The sequence below is a fragment of the Rousettus aegyptiacus genome, unplaced genomic scaffold (assembly GCF_014176215.1).
Source record: "Rousettus aegyptiacus isolate mRouAeg1 unplaced genomic scaffold, mRouAeg1.p scaffold_m13_p_6, whole genome shotgun sequence".
NCBI lineage: Eukaryota > Metazoa > Chordata > Mammalia > Chiroptera > Pteropodidae > Rousettus > Rousettus aegyptiacus.
The window spans coordinates 74104752-74118852 of NW_023416309.1; the positions used below are offsets into that span (position 1 = coordinate 74104752).

At 40.1% G+C, this 14101-nt stretch overlaps 1 pseudogene; it reads right to left on the minus strand.

The window, feature by feature from the left end:
- Positions 1-8991: 8991 nt before the first annotated feature.
- On the minus strand, positions 8992-9110 carry LOC118604750 (annotated as a pseudogene).
- Positions 9111-14101: the final 4991 nt, after the last annotated feature.

Here is a 14101-nt window from a genome sequence, read left to right on the forward strand (position 1 = left end):
AAATGTGTCCAGTGGATTCAGAGAGTGCTTCTCAAAAGGAAAGGAGTGGCAGTTTGTCATTTGATTGCCCCTTGAACTTCCAGCAGCAATTCAGTGGGCTTCCACGGTCAGTTGATTATGAAGAGCTTTCAAGGCCCTCTAGGATTCACAACTTCCCAAAGCTCTTGGTTCTTTTTTCAGTCAATGTTACATCAGATTTTCAAGGAAATACATAGGAAAACCTGAGGCCTGTGGGCTGCAGACAACCATGGCTCTGACCTTTGTGTAACCCCGCTGTCCGTTAGCTGGGTAGGGATAAGGAAGATGCCATTAATTTCAGAACTCCAGAATTCCTTTTAAATACCAAGTATTTTATGTGGGAGTAAAGTCTAGAAAATTATTATAAAAGAAAAATGTTTTGTAGAAAACTCTTGAATGATTTTTAATTAAAAACAATAGGTTGAGTAAATCAATAAGCATTGACACCTTAATGTTTACAGAAATAGACTGACTAAAATATTAAACACCACAAAGAAAGAATTCAACAGGTGAGAGAGATTTATTTTATTTTGGCTTTGTCTTCCTAATTTTGTCTTTAAATAAAATGGTTAAACGTAGAGCATTCAATAAATTAGATTTTTATATGGCTCTATCTAATGGATAAAATCCATTATGGTTCATGTATATAAAATCAGTTATATTCATAATCCAAACTATTGGAAGCAAGAATTATTTGTAATATTGGCTCAAACTGTATATATTTTCAGAATGAAGTTATCAGAATTTTGGTTATGTGGAAGTGATAATATACTAAGCTCAAACTTAGCTATAATGTATTATGAAAACAAAGTTTCTGAGAAACTTGGATTAGAGACTTGGAAAGGGAGATACAGTTTTTTGGAAACTCCAGAACCTGAGAAAAGAGTTGGCAGCTAGAAAATTTTCTACTGAAGTTTCAGGTGACGTATCGTCACTTGAAAAATGATACTTAATCATGCAAATGGTTTACAAGGAATTAGATATCTTTGTTTCAGCTTATTCAGGACTTAATATAGGGTGTGGATGTAATAGTAAAAGATTAAGTAAGAAGCTTGAACCACCCAAACCCACCTATGAGATCATGATTGGAACTTTGGAAACACCTCAAGTTCAATATAAGGTAGCCTGACTCATAAAACTCTAAGAGACCAGATTAAGAAAAGCAAATGTAAATGTTGTAACTATTCTAACTGAAGACTGAGTAGAGGAGCCTAAAGAACAAGAGTGTGCCAGATCAAACATTCTTCAGGATATTTGACAAATTTCATTACCTGAAATGCCTATAAGGGAGAGAAATGGAGCCTTTGTGCCGGGAGCATTTCTAACACATTCACAACTTTAGGATTTTCTATTCAGGGACTGGAAAATGCACACCAGCTCAACTGACTGGGACAGCCCTGCCACTAATTTATGATGGTACCTTTGGGTTTAATCCACAGAAGATTGCATTCCATTCCATAAGGATCTAGACTACTACTGAAGAATAACTACATCCAAAGGGAGCTGCCTAACAAGCCCACACTAAACAGTGGCCTGCTGCAGAGCTGTCTCCTTTAATCCTGACCACAATCTTGTAGGTAACATCACACTTCAACTGATAGGAAAGTTTTATCTTGCTGCTTCTAACAACCATGTTTCTCAAGTACCAAACAGTTCCCACTTTAGTTCTCACAAAACTCAGACTGAGCTGAAGCACACCCCCAGTGTGATTCCTCTATATATGGTCCATGAGCACAGAAGGGAGGGATCCCAAGAATTGGAGCATTCTTGACCAGTACATCTCCCTCTCCATGGTGAAGAGCAGAGTATAGCTCAAGGATGGGGCAAGGTCTAGGGTTGAGAGGTCCTTACAACCTCAAACATAGAGCACAGAATACACAAAATAAACACACAAAAGTTTGGCATCTGCCATTTTTTATTCCCCAAATGATACATCCATCCACTCTATACTTTTCCCAAGAAAGCCTGCCTTTATAACCAGGATGAGGGCGTTACTTCTCAGTCTTAAGAAATATTGCAGACGCTTTTGATAAAAGAATAAACAACTAAACATACCTTTATCTCCATTCCCCTCCTAAAGCCTCACTATACTGACAGTAAAGGAATTTTTTTAAACATATAAATCCACAAGAATAAAGACAGCATGAGACGTGACAACTGCAAGATGAGAGATATCAACAAACTTTGTCACCTGGAAGCAATAAGACACTAACAGCCTTAATAGATTAGAAAAAGATGAAAAACAAATGCAGGGAGCAGGGGCAGAGCTAGGGTTATAAAACTCCAACAAGCGAGCCAATTCCTGACACAGAATCCTGAAAAGACTCAGAAACTGAAGGCATCAATTACCTCTGAAGGCACAAGTGCAGAGTAGGACTAGAGAATTCACTGCAAATCTTTAAAGGCAGCAGGTCTCTTCTCCCAGTCTTCACAACCAGACAAATAACCTTTGTCCAGCCCTGGAGGAAAAGTATAAGTTTACTTCCTAGGAAAACCATGCAAGGCTGAAAGCCAAAGTGTAATTTTATGCTGAAAACAAACTACTGGACAGGGGAATTTCCAGCTCCTCACCCCATCCAAGCTTCAAATGACAAAATTTGTTGACATCTCATCTCCTGCTGTCTTTATTCTTGTGGATTTATGTATTTAACACCAGCAGCCAGGCTGAGATAAACAAGAGATAAAAGGATTCCTGTTTGGGGAAACTGATTATGACCAAGTGAAATGATCTACAGATGTTTGAGGTCCTGCCACGAAATAATCAGATCTCCACCTAATCGGCCTCAGCAAAGCCCTCGAGTAGTAAAGTCCCACTTATGTACACAAAGTTTCCAGTGAGCATCTCATACGGACTTACTCTAAATATGAAAGATAGTCAAGCATCATCAGATGTTTGAGGAAAGCTTCTAATGTGAAATACAGAGACCGAAGAGAAGGGGAACTTGTGGAGAAGAGAGATAAGAGGGAGCTGAAGAAAGCTTACTTTGAAATTATCAAAAACATTAAAAGAGAGATAAAAGATGATATTGCAGCCATGACACAAAAAAGGGAAACAATTTTTTAAAAAACAACCTTTAAAGAATAAGGATGTGCCCTTGATAATAAAAGTATGATTGCAGAAATTAAAATTTCAAAAGAATTGGAGGAGTTAATGAAATCTCCTAGAATAAGACAAATATTTCCTGAATAAGAAAAAGGGTGAGGGGAAGGGAAGGTGAGGAAAATATTAAATAAATAAAATTTTCTAGAACCGAGATTATTAGTTCCAGATTGCTAGCTACAACCTGTCAAGTGTCAGCAAAATGAATATAAACACATAGTCAGTCCAGTGCATCCCACTGTTAAATTTCAGAATGCTGGAGACAAAGAAAAAAATTTTAATGCTTCCAGAGAAAATTTAAAAAAAAAAAAGGTCACATACAAAGTGAGTCCGAATGGCATCAGACATCTCAATGGCAACACCGAAAACTAGAAAAAATGGAGAAATGCCTACAAGAATTTGAGGGAAAATAATATCTGACCCCCACACCTGGCCAAATTGTCAATCAAATATGAGGATAAAGTTATTTTCAGACCAGCAAGTGAAAAAGGGCCCAGTTGGGACCTCCCTAATAGAGGCCTCACAGCATCCCTTGGCTTCACTTTTCCTTGCCCTATAGCTTAACAATAGATTGTCTCCAGAGGTTTTAAAAAGTCTTGAAATGTCCTCTGGCACAGAAAGTTGCCCTGAAACTTATGATTAATGCTTTTATGCTTACTGATCACAATCCTTCTGGTCTAGCATTCTTTCCAGAATACTTCCATCTTTGTTCCTGGGTTGCTAAGGCCAGCGGAGGACCCACGTTGCCATAGGAACAGTTCCATGAATCATAACAGATTGCCCCCCACACACACACACACACACTGTCATAATGTAATAATGCCCAGGTTTTCCCATAAATACCTAAGCCAGACTGAGAAAGAAAGGCAGTTTTGAAAGTGTTAACTTGGTGCCTTCTCAGATCACGGGTGCTCTGGCAATGAACGCTTATTCTAAATATCCCAACTCCTGTGTGGGCCTATTGGCTGAGCGGAGCAGGCAGCGGGAGCCCCATACTTGGTTGCCCTCCGTTTTCACAAGAAGTAAAATCATTTTACCTGCTATGCACACTTTCTCAAGCTACTGGAGGTTATGCTTTACTGAAACAAGGAAATAAGGCAAGAGAGAGGAAGGTCTGGATCCAGGAAACAAGAAAGGTAAAAGGAATTCCCAAAGATGATGAAGAGAAGTTTCAGAATAACAAATACGTCTACAGAACAATCAATCTAGAGTGAAGCGGGAAGTATGTCTCAAGAATGAACAAATGAATGAACGAATTTATGAATGTTTACTTTAATTACATACACCTTTTTCTAGTATATAGTAGCTGTTTAGCAAATGCAGATAGGATTATTATTTCCAGCGTGATTCCGTTTCTGCTATTTGAGTTGGAGAAAGCAAGAAAGTTTTGCTTCACCCTCAACAATGCACGTTTCCAAGTCTGGCGCGCCTCCTGCTGGTCGCTCCCGGACACATCAGTGGGTCAGGTGTTTCCTGAAGGGCCCATTCAGAGTGGTCTGGGGCAACTTGGGTCTAAAACAGGAAAGTCCCATCCAAGCATTCAAGAGGGTGGTGGTAGAGTTCTTTCACAATGCAGCTCCTCTTAGTATGAGAAACTCGGTGCTTGCTAACTTTGCTGCAATCTTCGCTGCTGCCAGGCAGATAGAAAAGATGTACCTCTTCAGGTGCCCATTCTCAATATCTAGCCCATATACTCAGGATCTGCTAGCTGTATCAGCCTCCAAATTGGGCCTCTTGCATCTTCTCCCTTATTCCTCCCAACAAAAGATATAGGATGAATTTTCCTCTTAAATCCTCTCTGCTCGATATTAGTTTATCTTAATGTTTTCTCCTACTCCCACTTGCAATGCCAATAATGACATAGCTATAACAAATCCCAAACTCCCTTTTCCTGCTGCCTGCTGTTCAGTCAATTCCTGGCTTCCCCAACAATTCCTTTATTTATGTTTCATTCATTGCACAAAAATATGAGTGCCGACTATGTTGTTACAAAAGCAACTGTAACACCTATTCAGCTTGACCCTTAAGTTCAAAGGTCTTTTTGGGTGCCGGCCTCAGAGTTCTGAGGAAATTGAAGTGATATAAGCAATAAGACTCAGGTACATGTGTGTGTGCGTGCATATATGTCTGTGGGTGTGGGTGGCTGCATTCCAGTAATCAAGGGCTCCTCCCTTCAGGACTGTGTGGTCAGATGAGAGGACAGAGATGCTTTGTGGGAACCTGATAGTCCATCGATCCCGCCACAGCCTGGAGTTCATGGCATTCTTGTTTAACAGGTGTCTTTTTAGTTAAAAGTTATAAATCTCTTGTTAGTTGGGATTATTCATGTTTTTGATTGGAGAGAAAGGAAAAGGAAGGTAATGCTATAACAACTAAGGAGGAATTAGCAGAGGTGGCCCATGCCATAGAGATCCAACCTAAGGGCCATGAATGGACATAGGTGAGGGTCAGAAAGGAATGAGGCTCAGGAATGGGACAAGAGACAGAGTTCAGGTCAGGGGGTACCTGGAACTTGGTGGCATTGAAAAGCTGAAATTCACAAACAGCTATAACAGATGTTAGTGAGACAACTGAGGAAATCTGAATATGGGCAACATATTACGTAATGGTATTCTCAATTGTTAAATTTCTTGACTGACAAATCATGATTGTATAAGAGAATGTCATTAATCTTAAGAAATACTGTACAAGTATTTAGGGATGTGGAGTAATTGAGGGTAAAGTTTTATGATGATAAAACTTATCCTCAAATGATACAAGAAAAATAATACAGATATAGAGAACGCAAATGTTGCAAAATATCAATATTCGATTCATCTAACTTAAAAGTATATGAGTGTCTTTTGTACTGCTATTGTTAACTTTTCTACAGACTTTAAAAAATGTTTAAGTTAGGAAACTTAAAATTTTTTTAAAAACCAAAACACTTTGGGGAGTATTTCCTCTATTAGTTGAGATTTTGCTTCTTGGCAATTATCATGTTTGGCTCAAATAAACTCATAAAAATTCTCTAAAATAAAAACTTTGTTACAGTGTGAATGTCAAAGTGTCCTGCCTCTTGGCTCTAGTCATTTAGGATTGTTGAAGTTCCCCAAACTACTTCTGTCCAGAATGCCTGGCCCCCAGACTGCCTACACAACAGACATTGCTCTCCTCAAAGCCCTTCCGATACCGTTTGGTCGCCCCACTGTCACTACCTTTTCACGGGCCTAACGGCTCTCTTTTGGAGCTCCCATTATATTCTATAATAACATAACAATTTCACTGCATTGTATTTATCCATTTACCTTTTTCTTTCCCAGGAGACAGATATCCTTGGAGATAGTGACTATAGTTTTAATTTTTGTTACCTCTAGCACCTAGCATGTGTAGCCTACAGGAAGTACTATACACGTGCTATGGAAGCAGTGAGTGAAGGAATGGTTTACTGCTTGGACAGATAAATAGATGGTAGGTGAAGTATAACAAATAAAAACAAGTAACCTCAAGGCTGATTGACATGTACTAAAATAATCATAGTGTAAATGGGTTGATTCTTGGTCTCTGAGACCTAAAAATGTGGCTTAAGCAATATGCTACCATATGGGAACTGGAAAAGCAAAAGATATGATAGACTGGAAGTAATCAGAGAGGTGAAGAAATCTGGGGCAAAACTGAATTAATAGGAAACATGAGAACAGCATCAGATCAAAGAGTCCAAGTATAATCACGAAGGACAGAAAACAAGCAACTTCCTCTTACTCTGGATCACACGTAGGTACATTTCATTTATTTACCATTTACTAATCACTCCTCTAAGTCAAGCATTTTCTAAAAACCACAGGGAGAAAAGAATGCCTAACACACAATCCCTGTCCAGAAGGTGCTACACATGAGTAACTATTTAGGGAAACTCACTGGGAAGGTTGGAAGGAGGTCACTCATCCAGACTTTTAAAAACAGATTTCTACCTAGACCCAAGCAGGTTGAGACTAAATGAGAGAGTGAACCGGGTACACAGGCTGGAGATCAATGTGACCCTTGGGAGACAAAGGCCAGAAAAGTGGCATCCTGTGGGCTCCACAGGGGCTGTGTTCTGAGAGCTGCCCCTCCAAGCCTCCTTGACACAATATGGTGACAGCCAGAAGGGAGGGGATTGGGGGGGGGGAGGGTAGGAGAAAGCAGTTTAGGGTTAAAAAAGTACAAATTAGTAATTGATAGATGGTCATGGGGATGGGAAGCACAGCATAGGGAATGCATTCAGAAGTAATGTAATGACTAGTGTAGAGCCAAAGGGGAGAAAGAGTAATCGAAGAGATCATTTCATAAACTATATAAATGTCTAACCAATATACTGTATACTTGAAACTAATAATAATTTAAAAAAAAAAAAAAAAGGTACCTTTAAAAAAGTCTCCTTGGCTTTCAAGGAGCAGGGGGCGCTGCAGTTCCAGGAGCACACTACAACCCCAGCCCATTCTGTTGTTGCATTCAGTCTTTTAAGAGATAGAGGCCTGAACCAGACACTGTGTGAGACAAATGCTCGGTAACCCTTTCAGATGGTTAAGGGAAGAAGAGCTTGGTGACAGCCCAACAGGCTAAACTCCTGCTAAACTTCTCCACCTCCTCCATCAGAAGAGGGAGCCTCCCATCTCTCACAAAGCTTATCAAGGTATGGGTAAGGCCTGCTTATCACTTACTTTTGGCTCATCAAGGGACTGAGGTAGACCATACTTATCCAAGTTCCTGACACCTGCCAAGGCCCAGCAGGGATTCCTCCTCAGTTATTCATTTAGCCTTTCATTTGTTCATTCGTTCAGTAGTTAGCCCCTACTATGAACCAGGAACTTTGGACTGGAGATTCAGCACTAGAATAACCAAAAATAAAATCTCTGCTCTCATGGTGCTTACATTCTATTGAGAGGAGACAAACTCTAAACAAATTCATATTAAATCATATGTATCAGGTGGTGATTAATACTACAAATGAGGGAAACAAAGTAAGGGCTTAACAATGGGAGATGGGGGACAGGAGGAGTGATTTCCAACAGGATGGCCAACTAAAGCCTCTCTGAAAACATCAAATATCTGCCTGTTAGAGGTGGCCAGCGCCCAGAGCCTGAGATCTGTCTGGGGAGAGCTGCCTCTTCCCGGAGGTTTTCACAGAAACCATATTCAAGGCTGAGGAGAGGCTGAGGAGCGGCCCCTCTCCACCAGACAGAAACCATTCAGCGAACACTCCAGGAAGCAGGAAGGGCGTGCTGCAGAGGCAGCAGGTTGGCCACAGTCCCTGGATGGAGCTGGGGATGATGCAGAGCCTGGGCCTGTGTCCTCACCAACCCATCCTTCTCACCTCTCCTCATATGCAGAGTATTGCTTTTCACACTGACTCACCTCCCAACTCTCCCACCCGGTTCTGCACCCACCACTGAGACTGCTCTCCCTGAGCCCACTGATTGCTGACAAATCCCGTGGCCATTTTTCAGCACTGAGGTTCCTGCCTCCTGTCTGAAAGTTCATCTCTTATTTTCTAGGACATCGCCCACTCCAGGTTCTCTTCACTCGCCTTTAAAGGCACCTCTTATCTTCTAAAATGTTGGTGTTATCTGGGTTTCATACTCAGCCTACTTCTCTTTTCATTCCAATCATATTCCCTGGGTGCCTTGCCCCCTCCCAAATTTCTGCAGCCATAAAACCACTCCTGAGCTCCAAGCTCCACATATCTAGCTGCCTGCATTTCTAGAGGTACTGCTCACTCAAAATGTTATACATTACTGCCAGACTCTGAATTTCTTTAGAGAAAGATTTTTTTTTTTTAGGCGAGCCAATCCTCAGTTGACCTCACAGAATGCAAGGACCTTGTCAGTTTACAATCCCTCATTTTTTATTTTTTACGCCTACAGCACCTGGTCTTCCTATGTGGTCTCCCATCCAAGTACTAACCAAGCCCAACCCTGCTTAGCTTCTGAGATCAGACAGGATCAGGCTTGTTCCAGATAGCATAGCCATAGATGAGAGAGATCTTGATTGATATATCATTTGCCCAGTGTCTAGTACACTATAAGTGCTCAATAAACCCAAAACTACTCCAATCTGGGCTTCTGGCCTTGTCCTTTGAGGGACTATCTACAGTTTTCAGCTATCTACTCTTCCAAAGCCCCAGGGGACTGACTGTAAGCAATAAGGAAACTGATACATTGTACTGAGTGACAACGGCAGACTAAAAGCCTGGGCCAAAGCAGCCAGTTCTTCCTGGGGAAAAGCAGACTTAGAAACTGCTCCCAGGAGAGACCCAGCCAGCCTTTAGCAAGGCTCTCCAAAACTGAAGCATTCAAAACCACCTGGAAGCCCTGCCCCAGACAGCAGACCAAGGGCACCCTGAGATGTCAGGGAAGTCTGACCTCCCCATCCACACCAAGGCTACTGCCCAGTCACACTTCACCAAGCTCCACTTAGACCAGTGCACATTTCCACTCCGATCTCTCGGGCTTCAGCTCTCCTCCACACCACGCCAAAGATGTTGGAAAATAGAACGAGTCACATCCTTCCTCAAGGTTAAACTTGAAAAGAATCCCTGCTACCTAGAAAACAAAGCCCAAACTCCTGAGCGCAGCTTTCCAGGCCCTCCACAAACCCATCCCACCACATCTCCATGCCTCCTTTAATCACTACCTGCCCCAGCTCCAGCTCTTAAGTAACCTGAAGGAAGAAGTACCCCACCCCATCCCTGAACCCCTCCTTTCTGCTAAACCACATCTTCTTCCTATCCTATGCAATTGTTTGGGCCCAAAGACAGAACCATATTCTGATCTCTATGAAATTCTACCACATTTTTAAAAAAATCCTTGTCACACAATTCCAATATACACTAGCATTCCAACCTTGTGTCTCCTGAAAATTTATTAAACAAATCTATATCCAAGTTATTTACAGTGATTTTGAGCAAGGTCTGAAACACATCCCAAGAAATCTCCAGAATAACCCTGATCTTTTAAACGTTGGGTATGGTTATTAACTACTTGAATAATTTATTAACTCTCCTAACATTTAGCCAACATTCTCATATTGTGAGACTGTTGGAGAGCTTGTAAAGGCAAGTACTCTCCCATTTCCACAATTATCAATCCAGAAACCCAGAAGGACTAGTATAACAGGCCCTATTCTGAACTGTGAACCCATTCTGCTCCTAGCAATTCTTTTTTCCCAAGGCCAAGCCAAAACCTGCCTTAATGACCTACTCTTCCTATCAGATACTATATCATAAAGCCACAATAAATAAGTATACACAGGCAGATCAATGGTCAAGAAATAGACACAAATACATATAGGAATTTAGAATATAACAAAGGTGGCATTTCAAATCAGGAAAAAATGGATTGTTTAGTGACATTTAGACTAAATAGTAAAGTCAGATCTGTATCTCATGCCTTAAACTAGGATAAGTTCCAAATGGAAGAAAGATTTAAATATAAAAACTAAAACCATAAAAGCATGGCATCATAAAATACCAGAAAAAAAATGCTAGCATTTTTAACAATCTCAGAATGGTGAAGGCTCCTTAAAAATATCACTCAAAACCCAGGAGTTTAAAAAGACTGATAAATTCAATTAAGGTTTTCAGCATAGTAAAAACCACCATAAGCAAAAGGCAAAAGCAAACTGTCAAAAAAAAAAAAATTGCAACTCTATATATAGACAAAGGGCAAATTTTCCTAATATATAAAAAGTCATTAAACAAGGAAATAAAAAACTGAATAGGCAAAGCATATGGATATTTCACAGAAAAGGAAATTCAAAGAGATTTTAAACATAGAAAAAGAGCTCAAACTCTCTCATGAGAGAAATATAAATTAAAACACATTGGTGTGCCATTTTCTCTAACATGTTGGCAAAGATAACAAAGTTTAACAACATATACTGGCAAAGGTTTGGGAAATACTCATATTCCTGGTGGAGCAAAATTGATACAACATCCAAGAAAGGACTCAGCAGTTCTACTTATAGGAATTTATCCTACAGATACTTATGTGCAAAATGACATATGCACACGTCATTTGTATACATATACATGTTCCCATGTTTTGTGGCAGTGAAAGATAGGGAACTGGTCATGGACTGGTTAAGTAAATTATGGTATAATGAAATTTGAGGCAGCTATAAAAAAGAAAAAAAAAAGAAGAAGCTCCCTATGAACTAAAATGGAATCATCTTCAAGTTCTGTCAAGTCTACCTTCAAAAATTATCTAGAATCAAGCCATTTCCTCACCACTTAGCTCAAGACAGCATCTCTCCTGACTACTAAGTGATATCTCTGCTAGGATCCTCACTCCCTTCTATCTAGTTCCCAAGAGTAGTCAGGTCCTGCTAAAATATAAACCACATTATGCCAAGTATGCTCAAAACCCTCCAGGGATGTCCTACTTCAGATTAGAAGCCGTAAGTCATATCACCATCTCTTCATTCCTACACATCATTTCTCTGACCTCTTCTCTTTTTCAACCCTACTGGCCTCCCTGCTTTCCTTCAACACCTCAAGAATGCTCCTGCCTCACATTTTCTTTGCTGTGCCCTCTACCTAGAAAACTTCCTGAGAAGCCACACTGCTTTCTCCCACAATTCCATCTCTATCCACTGTCATCTCAGCCAGACCTCACTTGACCGTCCTACTTAAAATTGCATGTGTGTGTCCAAGCACAAATATGGTGGATATATGGGTGTTCTCTGTATAATCTTCAGCTTTTCTTAGTTTGAAATTTTTCATAAAAATGTTGAAAAAACACACCTACACAAAGCTATTCCCCTTTCCTTGCTTTCTCGCTGCACTTGTTATCATCCAACATCCATTGTACTTACTCATCTACCCCACACACAACATACAGAATTCAAACTCCATTAAGAGCAAAACAGGGATTTTTGTGTTTTGTTCACTACTCTATTTCTAGCTTATAGAAACAGTGCCTATATCTGTGCCAACATCAAATTCCTGGTTTTAATTTTGTACTATAATGGTGTAATATGTAACCATTGGGGGAATTGGGATAAGAGGCCTTGTCACTCCCTCCCTATCTGTACTATCTTTGCAACCTCCTGTGGGCCCATTACTACTTCAAAAAATATATATTGAGAAAACAGAGCCAAGTACATAACTGGTACTCAATATTTGTTGAACGAATAAATCCCATGACTTAGTGAAATTACATGATTCATATTAAGTGATAACATACTACCAATGTGCGAAAAATAAAAGGATTTTTATATATAATTGCTTACATATGTATACATTTATCTCTGGAAGAAAAAATAAAAAACTGATCATACTGGCTGCTCTGGGTAGAAAATCTGGGTGACTGGAGGACAGGGTAAGAAGACTTCAACAGATCTTCTGTACCTCTTGAGTTATGAACCATGTGAATATATTATCTACTCACAATACAAATTAAATTTTAAAAATTCCTGTTCTACCCTCTTCCTCAGGGTCAATGTCAACTTTCTTTCTAGTTTCCAGAATTCAGTTTCTTTCCATTTCTGAAAAATCACTACTGCAGTTTTCACACCTCTGCACCTGTTCTTGCAGTGATCCTTAAGTCCTACATGGCCCTCTCTGTCTTAAAAAAAAAAAAAAAAAAAAAAAAAAGCTCTTGAACTTAAATCAGAGGCGAAAAAAAGGCTATCAAAGACATTTTAGGGATAAATAGGAAACTCGAATATCAAAATATAGTATATACAATACTGTTACTGTGACTTTTCTTAAGTTCGATGGTGGTATTGTGATCATGTAGAAAAATGTCCTTAATCTTAGTAGAAATAATGATGAAGAATCTAGAGGTGAAGGACAATAATGTCTGCAACTTACTTTTTATGTGATCCCACAAAAAAAGAAATCTGTACACATATAGACATGTACTGATTAGATATGTGCATATGTGAATATATCTCTGTAGATATAGATGTTAGAGATAAAAACATGGGAAAATATTAATTGATGAATCTATGCAAAGGTTATATTCTGTACAATTCTTTCAACTTCTCTGCAGGTTCGAAAATTTTGAAAATAACAAGTTAGGGGAAACTTTTTTTAAACCTACTAAGTTTCCCAAAATGAGCTCAAACGTCACTCTTCTGAAGTCCTTCAGGATACACACAGTTGGGAAGTCACTCCTTTTTCTGCATTTCCAAGGCACTTATGTTCATCCTTTAATAGACTGAGTGAAAAAAGCATGGGGCATCTCAATCAAGCCCATAAATTTAGATACCCTCTCATGTGCACACCTCTAGGTTCATGCTCACACATGCATCCCAGCAAGGCCTAGAATAAACAGAAAAGCTTAAAAGGATCAGACACTGGCTAGTTAATGTCCAAATCTCAAGAGCGGGTTGGAAGGCCTGGGGTGAGCTTGTCAAATTCCTGCCAGGGAAGTATTGGGTGGCGTGACAGGGGGACCGGGATGTCGTCAGTGGAAGGACCAGCCTCGGAATAGAGCCCAGCCCCCATACCTACTGTGGAAGCCCTTTTAATTTGGGATACCAAGGTTTAAATTTCAAACAATTCAATGACTAAACTCTCTACCTTTTCATAATCTTAACTTCCATCGCAATCACTCAGCCTGCTCTTTCAGACCAAGGGGCTGTGTGTGTGTGTGTGTGCTCACAAGTCCCCTCGCTAGAACACTTAATCCCGTAATTTCTCACACATTCCCACACCGGGATGACAAACTTGAAAAAAGAACCACATCTCTTACTCTCTCTAGTCTTAAGTACACAGGCAACCCAGCACATATTTAGCATTAGCAAGAGCAAAGGGCAAAATTTTTAAAATACTGGCACCAGCTTGCTGACCAACAGGAAAGTCTGTTACCGCTGTAAGTCAGTGGTTCCTCCTCTGGACAATGGTGACAAAAGACAGCAATGGAAACACTAGGGAGTACCATGGATATCTTGAAAAGCCCCACAGACAGTGAGGCTTCTGGCTGGGGACATGGTTGTGGCAAAAGGCAGAAGCAGCAG